Consider the following 14,523-nt stretch of genomic DNA (forward strand, 5'->3'; position numbering starts at 1 on the left):
GTTCCTCACACACCTCTCTGTCATTCTCTGTATACCTGTCCTTGCCTGTTCTAAGTTTCAATACCTGTTCTTTCACTGTTGTTTTCCTTCTGATGTGACTGTGTAGTAGCTTTGGTTCGGTCTTGGCTTTGTTTGCTATATCATTTTCAAAATTTTTCTCTGCTTCTCTTCTCACCCTGACGTACTCATTCCTGGTTCTCTGGTATCTCTCTCTGCTTTCTGGTGTTCTGTTATTCCGGAAGTTCCTCCACGCCTTTTTGTTCAGTTTCTTCGCTTCCATACATGCCCTATTATACCATGGATTCTTCTGTTGCTTCTCGGATTTTTCCCTTTGGGCCGGGATGAACCTGTTTACTGCCTCCTGACACTTTTGGGTAACATAGTCCATCATACCCTGTACAGACTTGTCTCTGAGGTCTGTGTCCCAAGGTATTTCACTTAGGAAACTTCTCATCTGTTCATAATTCCCCTTTCGGTATGCCAGCCTTTTGATTCCTAGTTCTTTTTGGGGGGAGATAAGTCCTAGTTCTACCAGGTACTCAAAGTTCAATACACTGTGGTCACTCATTCCCAAGGGCGCTTCCATCTTAACTTCCCTTATATCCCATTCATTTAGGGTAAATATCAAATCAAGCATTGCTGGTTCATCTTCTCCTCTCATTCTTGTTGGTTCTTTGGTGTGCTGGCTTAGAAAGTTTCTTGTTGCCACGTCCAGCAGCTTAGCTCTCCATGTTTCTGGTCCTCCATGCGGGTCTCTGTTCTTCCAATCTATCTTCCCATGGTTGAAGTCTCCCATAATTAGTAGTCCAGATCCATTCCTGCTAGCAACAGAAGCTGCTCTTTCTATAATGTTAATGGTGGCCATGTTATTTCTATCATATTCCTGTCTAGGTCTTCTGTCATTTGGTGGTGGATTATATATGACTGCGACTATAATTTTTTTCCCTCCATTTGTTACAGTACCTGCTATGTAGTCACTGAAACCTTCACAGCCCTGAATATCCAACTCCTCAAAATCCCAGCCTTTTCTTACCAGCAGAGCTACACCACCCCCACCTCTTCCTTCCCTCTCTTTCCTCATAACATAATAGTCCTGTGGGAACACTGCATTTGTTATCGTTTTCGTGTGTGTGTGTGCGCGTGTGTTTTCGCGTGTGCGTGCGTGTGTGCTTGCAAACGTAAGTGTGCATTCGTGCGTGTGTGTGTATGTGCGTGCGTGTGTTACGGGGGTCCCGTAAAATGTCAACCGCTCCCAAAATGAGCCACTTTGATATTTTAAATGTATCTGATATACTGAACAAGAATTTGGTAATATTTTACCTCTGTACACCTGAAGAATTGAGCAGAGAGGGGTATCTACCTGTCAGCCTATCATTCATAAAGAAATTGTCCGAATCTTCCACTTTTATGCTGAGTATCAGAGTGCTAAACATGTCCTCATACTGCTTTTTTAGGATTTCACTAATTTCTTTGTCATTCTCAGTGTATGAACCTTCACTAATACGAATAGGTGCAATACTGGCAATGGTTTTCGCTTTTGATTTAGCATATGTGAAGAAATATTTTGGGTTTTTCTTTATTTCTTGAATTGCTTTCTGTTTTAGTTGCCTTTCTTCAGTCTGATAGGAATGCTTCAGTCTCTCTTCGATTTCTGCAATCTCCCTGTTTAAGTTATTTCTTCTTTGTATGGAGAGTCGTGTCTGCTTAAGCATTTCCATTAATTTCTTCCTCCTTTTGTAATGTCGTCTGCGTTCTCTTTCTACATTGGGACTCTTTCTGGCTTACCTCAAAGGAACATGTTTCAGACAGACTTCATATGCTTCAGAAGTCAGTTTTCTATTCCTTGTATAGGATTTTTATTTCTTAGAACATTTTCCCATTGAATGTTTGTAAGTTCCCTGTTTATTTTCTCCCAGTCTATCCTCTTATTATTAAAATTGAATTTATTGAATAGCCCTTCTCGCTTGTTGTTTCTCTTGGGCCTACTACCGTTATTAATGTTAGTTTGCACTTCAATGAGCTTGTGGTCCGAGTACGTAGTGTCTGAGACAGTAATGTCTCTGATTAGCTCATCATTGTTCGTGAATATTAGGTCCAGCGTGTTTTCGTTCCTAGTTGGTTATGTAATCTGCTGACTAAGCCTCGGAGAAGAAAATAAAGAGTACTTAGAGAAGACCTTGTGGCATATATGTGTATGTGTGTGTATATATATATATATATATATATATATATATATATATATATATATATATATATATATATATATATATATATATATATACACACACACTGAGGCGCTGAAAGAGAAAACTTGCTGCTCTAGGGTCTCTTGTGGTGTCAATGAGCTTGGAACCAAGATCTTTAAAAAACCTTTTTGCACTCTCTCCCCATGGGCCTAGGGTCTCAGACCCTATTGGAACGAAGTTGTACCGATGATCTAATTGCCTGTACTTGGCTGGCTTGTCTTTTTCTCTGCGTGTCGCCGCGGCTCCTGCTTGGCCGGCAGAGAGGTTTATGTATGTGGTTGCCAGGGTGGATACACAAGTATAGTCCCATGCCAACTGTCTGCCACCCTTCCACGGTCGCAGTGTGATTCCGTCTGGTCGGCCGGCAAAGCTAACAGAGTCACGGTTCAGTAGGTTGTGGGGCTCTCTCTCCGCTGGACACTGAGCAGAGGCATGGCTTCTTTTAATGATATCATTGACTTCGTCGTGCCTAGTGTGCCAACCACCAGATTTTCCACAGTGCAGGCCATGCAGTCCATATTCGTCAGCATCTGCCTCGACGCAAATACACCTATGAACAGTGTGGATAGGGGCAGCAAGACGGAGGGCGACTGCAATACGGAGCTCCTGCGGATCAAGACGTGTGCCTGTCGCCGACATAGGGACTGCCAAAAGGAAGTCCCCTGCATGGGGAGCCTGCACAGCTGTGAGGCGTGCACGATCACTGGGGGTTGTTGCTGCCTCCAACAAAGCTGTGGCTTCTTTGTCTACAATGGGGCTGTCCCAACTGGATTGTTTCTTGGCTTTCGGCATGGCTGGTCTGAGTGCTGGGTCTGGTATGGCACCCCATTTCGTGTCGCATTCCGTGTAGTGGGGGTCCTGTATCCCCGCTACATCACTCAGGGTGTCAGGTAGAATTTCCTTAGCCAGGTTATCTGATGCTGAGTTTAGTACTCGCCTTTCTGTAGGCAGACCTCAAAGTATTATAACAGTAATCCATCACACACCGGTTCCATTCAGGCGGAATGGCTGGGAGAAAAGCGTACTTACACACATATATATATATATATATATATATATATATATATATATATATATATATATATATATATATATATAATATATATATATATATATATATATATATATATATATATATATATATATTATTATATTATATTATATGTCGTACCTAGTAGCCAGAACGCACTTCTCGGCCTACTATGCAAGGCCCGATTTGCCTAATAAGCCAAGTTTTCCTGAAATAATATATTTTCTCTATTTTTTTAGTTATGAAATGATAAAGCTACCCATTTCATTATGTATGATGTCAATTTTTTTTATTGGAGTTAAAATTAACGTAGATATATGACCGAACCTAACCAACCCTACCTAACCTAACCTAACCTAACCTATCTTTATAGGTTAGGTTAGGTAGGTAGTCGAAAAATAATTAATTCATGAAAACTTGGCTTATTAGGCAAATCGAGCCTTGCATAGTAGGCCGAGAAGTGCGTTCTGGCTACTAGGTACGACATATATATATATATATATATATATATATATATATATATATATATATATATATATATATATATATATATATATATATATATATATATTATGCGGAAAAGTCACAGAGAAATGTGAAAGGAAGTGAACGTTTCGGCCTGATTAAAGCCGTTGTCAACACCAAACTGACTAGAGGAGAGAGGGAGGAAGGGTACAGGTCAACACCTGGAACCTGACCAACCCATCTCTAGGGAAAGAATTAACCAGAAACAGATGTCGCTTAGCTTTAATTAACCAGAAACAGGTATAAAATGTTAACCAGAATCATTTTCTTCGAAAATGCCTCAGTGAACAAGTGCTTCCCCGTTCATTATTACCCAACAGCGTTCTTAAATTGTCAGATCGACCGTTTGATGAGATACCCCGCATTGTGCTTATGAAAAACATCGATTTACATAAATTAGAAGTTCGTGAATGTTTTAAAGTGGTAGATAAATATAAGTACGCTTTTCTCCAAGCCATTTCGCCTGAATGGAACCGGTGTGTGATGGATTACTGTTATAATACTTTGAGCGCTATGTCATGGGTTCGTATCCTGGCCGGGGAGGATTTACTGGGTGTAATTCCTGAACTGTAGCCTCTGTTTAACGCAACAGTAAATTGTGTACTTGGATGAGAAATAGATTCTTCGCGGCAGGGGATCGTATTCCAGGGACCTGCCCGAAACGCTACGCGTACTAGTGGCTGTACAAGAATGTAACAACTTGTATATATCTCAAAAAAAAAAAAAGGTCTACCTACAGAAAGGTGAGTACTAAACTTGATTTCAAATTAAAGAAACTTATTCAACAAAGTGACTGGAATAAACACTCCAACCGGGATTTTGTTATAAACCTCTCGGATAGACAGCTTGATAATGACACGATTACTGCATTAGGATATGGCCTGAGCTTTGCCACATCTAACGGAACAGTCAATTATGTAGATATTGCCAAAGGTTTCAGCAATCTCAAAGTATAGCAATGTCTCAGTTGAAGATATTATTGTGTGCAAAGGTATGATGTATGGTGTTTTACTTAACAATTCTGTTCCTAATTGTCCAAGTCGATTTGTTCATGTTCTCAAAAATCTAAAAAAAGATGGTTCATTACACATTACCAAGGATGATAAGTCAAATGCAGTAGTTATTATGAATAAGAATGACTATGTCCGAAAAATGGAGTTACTCCTGGAAGACAGGGATACTTATCTATTGATTAACAGAGATCCTACTGAAAAAGTGATCGCACATTTTAACGAAACTCTCAAAACTGTGTGTAAAGGCGATAAAGAGTTGATATCTAGGCTAACAAGTCGATCTCCCTCTCTACCTTACATGTATGGTCTTATAAAAACTTATAAGCCATATAATCCGGCAAGGCCGATTATTAGTTCAATTGGTTCGGCGGCTTATAAACTCTCTAAGTGGTTAGTAAAAGTTTTGTCCCCTATAGTTGGTACTATTTCCAACTCTCACTTAACAAACAATGTGGATTTAGTTAATAAGCTATCCACACTGAATTTAAATTTTGATTTTAAACTAATAAGTTTCGATGTGACCTCTTTATTCACTAAAGTATCTGTTGATGATTTGTTAGAATTTCTACGTGAGGAACTGCCCAAATATAATTTGAGCTTGCAGACCAATAAAGTATTGGAACTTACCAAATTGTGTTTAAAAGACAGATATTTTAGTTTTAATGGAAAAATTTCAAACAAACATTTGGAATGGCGATGGGCAATCCCCTTTCCCCAGTTTTGAGCAATTTGTATATGGAGTTCTTTGAAACTAAAATCTTATCCAGAATTATTCCTGCTAATGTAGTTTGGTTTAGGTATGTTGATGATATTTTATGCTTATTGCCGTGTGACAAAGACCAGATAGTTTTTCTTAATGAACTTAATTCTTTGATACCTTCAATAAAATTCACTTGTGAGACTGAGGAGAATGGTACTCTTCCGTTTTTGGACATTATGATTCATAGAGTCACTAGAAAGTTCAAATTGAATGTGTATAGGAAACCTACCAACGTGGGTTCGTATGTTCATTTTTATTCAAATCATCATAGTAAAGTTAAACAGGCAGTATTTTCAGGAATGTTTCTTCGAGCTTTGAGGGTATGCAGCCCTGAGTTTTTTGATGAAGAGATTGCTAAAATATATGAAATTGGGAAGAGTTTACAATATCCTAAGATGTTTTTGGATTGCTCGTTCGAACAAGCTAATCGTACGTTTTATAATCATGTCCCCAAAGCGAAACCAGAAATTATTAACTCATTGGTGGTACCTTATGCGAGTGAACTTGAAAAACTGTCTCTGGTTTTTATGAAACTTAATATCAATTTGGTGTTCACTAATAGTACGATCAAGTCCAATTTAATAAAAAAAACTCCCCTGATACAGCAGGTTGTGTGTATTCGATTCCCTGCAATGATTGTGAGTTTGTGTACCTTGGACAAACAGGAAAGTCCTTACAATTGCGGTTGTCACAACATGCTTATAGTATTAGAACTGCCCAAACAGCTAGTGCATTGTATCTACACACGAGTTTGTGTGATCACACTATTAACTGGAATGGGGCGAAAAGCATTACCAATTGTGGTTGTTTCGTGGAACGGAATTTGATTGAGTCTGCTCTAATCAGTCAGTGTCCAAATCTTTTTAATGTTAGTACTGGTATGTACAAACTTGATCCATTTTTAAGTTATAATATTGCACAACAGTTTAAGAAAAAACTCTGATAAGGAGGCTTACAATGCCTCATTACAAATTTATATTCATATATTGTGTGTTCATGAGGCTTTTCTTTAATCTTTCATCCTTATTCTCTGACCGCTTAATCCTCTTTGAACATTATAAGCTAAGCTATACCTGTTTCTGGTTAATTCTTTCCCTAGAGATGGGTTGGTCATGTTCCAGGTGTTGGCCTGTATCCTCTCTCTCTCTTTTCTCTAGTTAGTCTGGTGTTGACAAAGGCTTTAACAGGCCAAAACGTTCACTTTCACAATTCTCTGTGGATTTTTCGCATAAAAATGATCAGTGTTTTGTGATCGTCAATTGTATGTATGTGTGTATATATATATATATATATATATATATATATATATATATATATATATATATATATATATATATATATATATATATATATATATATATATGTAACCTCACCTAACCTAACCTCACCTAAACCTAACCTAACCTCACCTAAACCTAACCTAACCTAAACCTAAACCTAACCTAACCAACCTAACCTAACCAACCTAACCTCACCTAACCTCACCTAAACCTAAACCTAACCCAACCCAACCCCCACCTGACCTGACCTAACCTGATCTGACCTAACCTGACCTGACATGACCTGTCCTAACCTGACCTAAACCTAACCAAAACTTAACCTAAATCTAACCTAACCTGACCTGACCTGACCTAACCTAACCAGTTAAGGATTGGTGCCTAGTCAATCCGCTCTTCCCGGCTAGCCAGGATATGAACCCAGGCGAAATCGCTTGAGAAGCGCGAGATGAGTGCCTTGCCACTGATCCACAGGGACTGCCCAAATATGAATGCCATCAGCAGCACTAGCAGTTGGTGTTACCAGGCAGGTTACCCATCCAATTACTAACCAAATTGAAAGTTGCTTAACTTGGCTAATGGGACGAGAAGCAGTGTCCTTTAAGTGGTAGTATGGCCGTTGTTATTGTATACAAGTGGTAACCAATAACTTGTCAGTGAGTGATGATAATGGTAACTGCGGCGGAGGATACTCACACATACCAGCCAATTCTCCATTAATGATAATACTTATAGCAACTATTTAGTCAAACAAACAAACCAAAAGTGGACTATTGCACCATCATGGAAATGTTTGGATGCCATTGATCTCGCACAAATTGCTCATAAATGCCACACGCTGGTATTTAAAGAACCTAAACAATCCTCTTCAGAGAACGAATGACTTCTCTTAGGCCTTGGATTATGCTCTCTTAGGCTTCATTGACAGTACTTATAACTTCTTTAAGTCGGGAGACAGGCAGTCTATATATATACATGTTAGGCTTATATAGTGGTCTCGAAAACCCCACCTCACAAGGTCAAACTAACCCTCATTCACCAGGATGCCAGTGGGTCACTAACTCCTGGATACCTATTTACTGCTAGGTGAACAGATGCATTAGGTGATAGGAAACGCTACGAACAATTACAGCCCTGCCCGACCGCGATTCGAACCCTGGAATCCCATATTGTGAGTCGAGAAGGAACACATCATTCATGTTACATATTTATGTGTACTCACCTATTTGTGTCAGGAGGATCGAGCATTAATCTTGGAGTCTGCCTTTTAAGCCGTCGGTTTTTTATAGCAATAACTCCTGGCCTATTTCCTAACCTAACCAAGCCTAACCTATACCCTACCCTAACCTATAACCTACCCCAATCTATAGCCAAACCTAATCTAACCTAACCTAATCTAAACCTAACCTAACCTACACCTAAACCTAACCTAACCTACACCTAAACCTAACCTACATCTAAACCTAACCTACACCTAAACCTAACCTAACCTAAATAACCTAATCTAACCAAACCAAACCTAACCTAACCTAACCTAAACTAACCTAACCAAACCTAACTATACTAACCTAACTAACCTAACCTAACCAAACCTAACCTAACTATTCTAACCTAACCTAATTTAACTTAACCTAACTAACCTAACCTAACCAAACCTAACCTAACTTAACCTAACCTAACCTAACCTAACTAACCTAACCTGTCCTAACCTAACCTAACCTAACTAGCCTAACCAAACTTAACCTATCTATCCTAACCTATCCTAACCTAACCAACACCCACCTCGCAAGATCAAACACCTAAACTGACCCTGACCTAACCCTCACCAGGATGCAATCCTACAAGAAGCTCACAACTCCTGGATACCTGTTTACTGCTCGGAGAACAGTGGCATTAGGTGATAGGAAACGCCACCTTAATTTCATTCCTGCCTGTCCGGGTTTCGATCCAGGAATCCCCGATTGTTAGTCTAGAAGGAACACATACATGTTTCATATCTCTGTGTACTCACCTATTTCTACTTGCAGGACCGAGCAACAGTTTTTGAACGTTGGCATTATAGCCGCCGGTTGTTTAAAGCAATGATTCCTGGTCTATTTCTCTGTCATATCAACTTTTAAAATTATGAATGGAGTTTGCATCTACAACTGTGGGTTTTTGTAAGTTTGTTCTCACCTAGTTGTATTTGCTAGGTTTGACCTTCAGATCCTCATGTCCCACCTCTCAACCATCTTAATTGCTCAAGTAGTTTTTCCAGAAGTTATGTAACTCATAACTCTCAGCTCTGTTGGGCTGGGGCTGGGGCTGCATATTCAATGATTTGTCTCCCATAGGTTGAAAAAAGGTTACTTCTTCTTTAAGAAGGTTTACAGGTTACAAGTAACTTTAAGGTTACAAGTTAGAAATGTACTTACAATTAGTAAGTAAACTAGTAACAAGGCTAGTCTACTCGGCCTAGTCGGATAGGCCGTGTTCTTAATCCGGATGATCAGGCTGCGTTCGAGCCTGTCGAAACGGTTGCAATTACAGGGCACAGATCCCTCTCCTGTAGCAGCATCACTTTCCATAGATTCCCTGGATGATTGACCTTCTGGCAGTTCTCACGTTAACAAATTTAAAACAGTTTTTGACAAACAAGAGACGCCACATTCCTTTGATGTTTAAAATTTTTATCTCCGTCCGTGTGTGTGTGTCTTGATTCCTATGTGTCTTGATTCCGTACATGTCTTGATTCCGTGTGAGTCTTGATTCCGTGTGAGTCTTGATTCCGTGTGAGTCTTGATTCCGTGTGAGTCTTGATTCCGTGTGAGTCTTGATTCCGTGTGAGTCTTGATTCCGTGTGTGTCTTGATTCCTATGTGTCTTGATTCCGTACATGTCTTGATTCCGTGTGAGTCTTGATTCCGTGTGAGTCTTGATTCCGTGTGAGTCTTGATTCCGTGTGAGTCTTGATTCCGTGTGAGTCTTGATTCCGTGTGTCTTGATTCCGTGTGAGTCTTGATTCCGTGTGAGTCTTGATTCCGTGTGAGTCTTGATTCCGTGTGAGTCTTGATTCCGTGTGAGTCTTGATTCCGTGTGAGTCTTGATTCCGTGTGAGTCTTGATTCCGTGTGAGTCTTGATTCCGTGTGTGTCTTGATTCCGTGTGAGTCTTGATTCCGTGTGAGTCTTGATTCCGTGTGAGTCTTGATTCCGTGTGTCTTGATTCCGTGTGAGTCTTGATTCCGTGTGAGTCTTGATTCCGTGTGAGTCTTGATTCCGTGTGTGTCTTGATTCCGTGTGAGTCTTGATTCCGTGTGAGTCTTGATTCCGTGTGAGTCTTGATTCCGTGTGAGTCTTGATTCCGTGTGAGTCTTGATTCCGTGTGAGTCTTGATTCCGTGTGAGTCTTGATTCCGTGTGAGTCTTGATTCCGTGTGAGTCTTGATTCCGTGTGAGTCTTGATTCCGTGTGAGTCTTGATTCCGTGAGAGTCTTGATTTGCTGTGTCTTGATTCCGTGTGAGTCTTGATTCCGTGTGAGTCTTGATTCCGTGTGAGTCTTGATTCCGTGTGAGTCTTGATTCCGTGTGAGTCTTGATTCCGTGTGTGTCTTGATTCCGTGTGAGTCTTGATTCCGTGTGAGTCTTGATTCCGTGTGAGTCTTGATTCCGTGTGAGTCTTGATTCCGTGTGAGTCTTGATTCCGTGTGAGTCTTGATTCCGTGAGAGTCTTGATTTGCTGTGACTTGATTCCGTGTGAGTCTTGATTCCGTGTGAGTCTTGATTCCGTGTGAGTCTTGATTCCGTGTGAGTCTTGATTCCGTGTGAGTCTTGATTCCGTGAGAGTCTTGATTTGCTGTGTCTTGATTCCGTGTGAGTCTTGATTCCGTTTGAGTCTTGATTCCGTTTGAGTCTTGATTCCGTTTGAGTCTTGATTCCGTTTGAGTCTTGATTCCGTTTGAGTCTTGATTCCGTTTGAGTCTTGATTCCGTTTGAGTCTTGATTCCGTTTGAGTCTTGATTCCGTTTGAGTCTTGATTCCGTGAGAGTCTTGATTTCCTGTGTGTCTTCATTCCGTGTGAGTCTTGATTCCGTGTGAGTCTTGATTCCGTGAGAGTCTTGATTTCCTGTGTCTTCATTCCGTTTGAGTCTTGATTCCGTTTGAGTCTTGATTCCGTGTGTGTCTTCATTCCGTTTAAGTCTTGATTCCGTTTGAGTCTTGATTCCGTGTGTGTCTTGATTCCGTGTGTGTCTTGATTCCCTGTGAGTCTTGATTCCGTGTGAGTCTTGATTCTGTGTGAGTCTTGATTCTGTGTGAGTCTTGATTCCGTGTGTGTCTTGATTCCGTGTGTGTCTTGATTCCGTGTGAGTCTTGATTCCGTGTGAGTCTTGATTCCGTGTGAGTCTTGATTCCGTGTGAGTCTTGATTCCGTGTGAGTCTTGATTCCGTGTGTGTCCGTGTCCGTCAGAGTCTATGAGTGTCCGTGTCCGTGTCCCTGGGGTTTTGAGTCCAGGATGCCATTTGTGTCCCCTCAAATTGCCTCCCTTATCTCCACCTTGGGATCGTGTCTGTGTCCGTGTGTGTCTTGAGTCCGTGTGTGTCTTGAGTCCGTGTGTGTCTTGAGTCCGTGTGTGTCTTGAGTCCGTGTGTGTCTTGAGTCCGTGTGTGTCTTGAGTCCGTGTGTGTCTTGAGTCCGTGTGTGTCTTGAGTCCGTGTGTGTCTTGAGTCCGTGTGTGTCTTGAGTCCGTGTGTGTCTTGATTCCGTGTGAGTCTTGATTCCGTGTGTGTGTCTTGATTCCGTGTGTGTGTCTTGATTCCGTGTGTGTGTCTTGATTCCGTGTGTGTGTCTTGATTCCGTGTGAGTCTTGATTCCGTGTGAGTCTTGATTCCGTGTGTGTCTTGATTCCGTGTGAGTGTGTGCCGTATGTGTCCGTGTCAGTCAGAGTCTATGAGTGTCCGTGTCCCTTGGGTTTTGAGTCCAGGATGCCATTTGTGTCCCCTCAAATTGCCTCCCTTATCTCCACCTTGGGATCGTGTCAGTCTCTATGTGTGTCTTGAGTCCGTGTGTGTCTTGAGTCCGTGTGTGTCTTGAGTCCGTGTGTGTCTTGAGTCCGTGTGTGTCTTGAGTCCGTGTGTGTCTTGAGTCCGTGTGTGTCTTGAGTCCGTGTGTGTCTTGAGTCCGTGTGTGTCTTGAGTCCGTGTGTGTCTTGAGTCCGTGTGTGTCTTGAGTCCGTGTGTGTCTTGAGTCCGTGTGTGTCTTGAGTCCGTGTGTGTCTTGAGTCCGTGTGTGTCTTGAGTCCGTGTGTGTCTTGAGTCCGTGTGTGTCTTGAGTCCGTGTGTGTCTTGAGTCCGTGTGTGTCTTGAGTCCGTGTGTGTCTTGAGTCCGTGTGTGTCTTGAGTCCGTGTGTGTCTTGAGTCCGTGTGTGTCTTGAGTCCGTGTGTGTCTTGAGTCCGTGTGTGTCTTGAGTCCGTGTGTGTCTTGAGTCCGTGTGTGTCTTGAGTCCGTGTGTGTCTTGAGTCCGTGTGTGTCTTGAGTCCGTGTGTGTCTTGAGTCCGTGTGTGTCTTGAGTCCGTGTGTGTCTTGAGTCCGTGTGTGTCTTGAGTCCGTGTGTGTCTTGAGTCCGTGTGTGTCTTGAGTCCGTGTGTGTCTTGAGTCCGTGTGTGTCTTGAGTCCGTGTGTGTCTTGAGTCCGTGTGTGTCTTGAGTCCGTGTGTGTCTTGAGTCCGTGTGTGTCTTGAGTCCGTGTGTGTCTTGAGTCCGTGTGTGTCTTGAGTCCGTGTGTGTCTTGAGTCCGTGTGTGTCTTGAGTCCGTGTGTGTCTTGAGTCCGTGTGTGTCTTGAGTCCGTGTGTGTCTTGAGTCCGTGTGTGTCTTGAGTCCGTGTGTGTCTTGAGTCCGTGTGTGTCTTGAGTCCGTGTGTGTCTTGAGTCCGTGTGTGTCTTGAGTCCGTGTGTGTCTTGAGTCCGTGTGTGTCTTGAGTCCGTGTGTGTCTTGAGTCCGTGTGTGTCTTGAGTCCGTGTGTGTCTTGAGTCCGTGTGTGTCTTGAGTCCGTGTGTGTCTTGAGTCCGTGTGTGTCTTGAGTCCGTGTGTGTCTTGAGTCCGTGTGTGTCTTGAGTCCGTGTGTGTCTTGAGTCCGTGTGTGTCTTGAGTCCGTGTGTGTCTTGAGTCCGTGTGTGTCTTGAGTCCGTGTGTGTCTTGAGTCCGTGTGTGTCTTGAGTCCGTGTGTGTCTTGAGTCCGTGTGTGTCTTGAGTCCGTGTGTGTCTTGAGTCCGTGTGTGTCTTGAGTCCGTGTGTGTCTTGAGTCCGTGTGTGTCTTGAGTCCGTGTGTGTCTTGAGTCCGTGTGTGTCTTGAGTCCGTGTGTGTCTTGAGTCCGTGTGTGTCTTGAGTCCGTGTGTGTCTTGAGTCCGTGTGTGTCTTGAGTCCGTGTGTGTCTTGAGTCCGTGTGTGTCTTGAGTCCGTGTGTGTCTTGAGTCCGTGTGTGTCTTGAGTCCGTGTGTGTCTTGAGTCCGTGTGTGTCTTGAGTCCGTGTGTGTCTTGAGTCCGTGTGTGTCTTGAGTCCGTGTGTGTCTTGAGTCCGTGTGTGTCTTGAGTCCGTGTGTGTCTTGAGTCCGTGTGTGTCTTGAGTCCGTGTGTGTCTTGAGTCCGTGTGTGTCTTGAGTCCGTGTGTGTCTTGAGTCCGTGTGTGTCTTGAGTCCGTGTGTGTCTTGATCCTGTGTCTTGAGTCCGTGTTTCTTCTGAGGCCGTGTGCGTCTTGATTGTCCGGGTGTCTTTGGGTCCAGGAAGCTATTTGTGTCGACCCAAATTGCCTCCCTTCTCCCCACCTGAAATCCAGGTGGATTGAAAGACCTGCCCGAGGTCAGTGGATCCAGGTATCCGTCCGTGGGCCCCCGGACTTCAACCCTTCCCCACATTCCAAGGGGTCAGTCAATCAATCTTCGGCTATCCAGAGAATCTATCGAAACTGATGCTCCTACAGGAGGGGACACACAGAGAAATCTGTGCCCTGTACTTGCAACCATTCCGACAGGCTCGAACGCAGGTCTATCCGGATTATGAACATGTTCTATCCGACTAGGCCACGCTGGAGTTGCCTTTTGAATAAAATTTGGCACTTGTATTTATATCTCGTAGTAAGGTTAGTCTTTGTCTATTTATCAACATTTGCAATGATTGACGTGTGAAGTTGTGAGTTTGTGTTGACAGTTAGAAATACATGACAGCTTATTCGATGAGGTTGCAGTCCAGTGACGCGGTTTCATGAACAAATATTGGAGAATTTAGGCAAACTGACGTGTGTGTGTGTGTGTGTGTGTGTGTGTGTGTGTGTGTGTGTGTGTGTGTGTGTGTGTGTGTGTGTTTAAAGGTATGTATTAATTAATATTTAGTGTGGTGTGTGTCCAAATGAGTTTGTGAATCAAGCAATCCAATACCTAATATGTGCTAATTTAGGCCTCGTTTTATATATATATGTATGTTTTACTAGGGAATGAAAATCCGGTTTGTTTTATTCTAAGTTTTTTTTTTAACAATAAATAGTACATATGCGAACGAACGGTTAGGCTGGGTAAGTATAGCGTTGTGGCGGCCATTTTCTCTGGTGGGCAGTGGGTGGTGGGGAGGAGGGTGGTCTTTGGTGAGGGTAGTTATGTTTGGGCCTCGGTTGGGGGGTAAGGTGTTGGTAGGGGGGGCCGAGGGAGC

Source organism: Procambarus clarkii, chromosome 8 (genome assembly GCF_040958095.1).
Source record: "Procambarus clarkii isolate CNS0578487 chromosome 8, FALCON_Pclarkii_2.0, whole genome shotgun sequence".
Classification (NCBI taxonomy): Eukaryota; Metazoa; Arthropoda; class Malacostraca; order Decapoda; family Cambaridae; genus Procambarus; species Procambarus clarkii.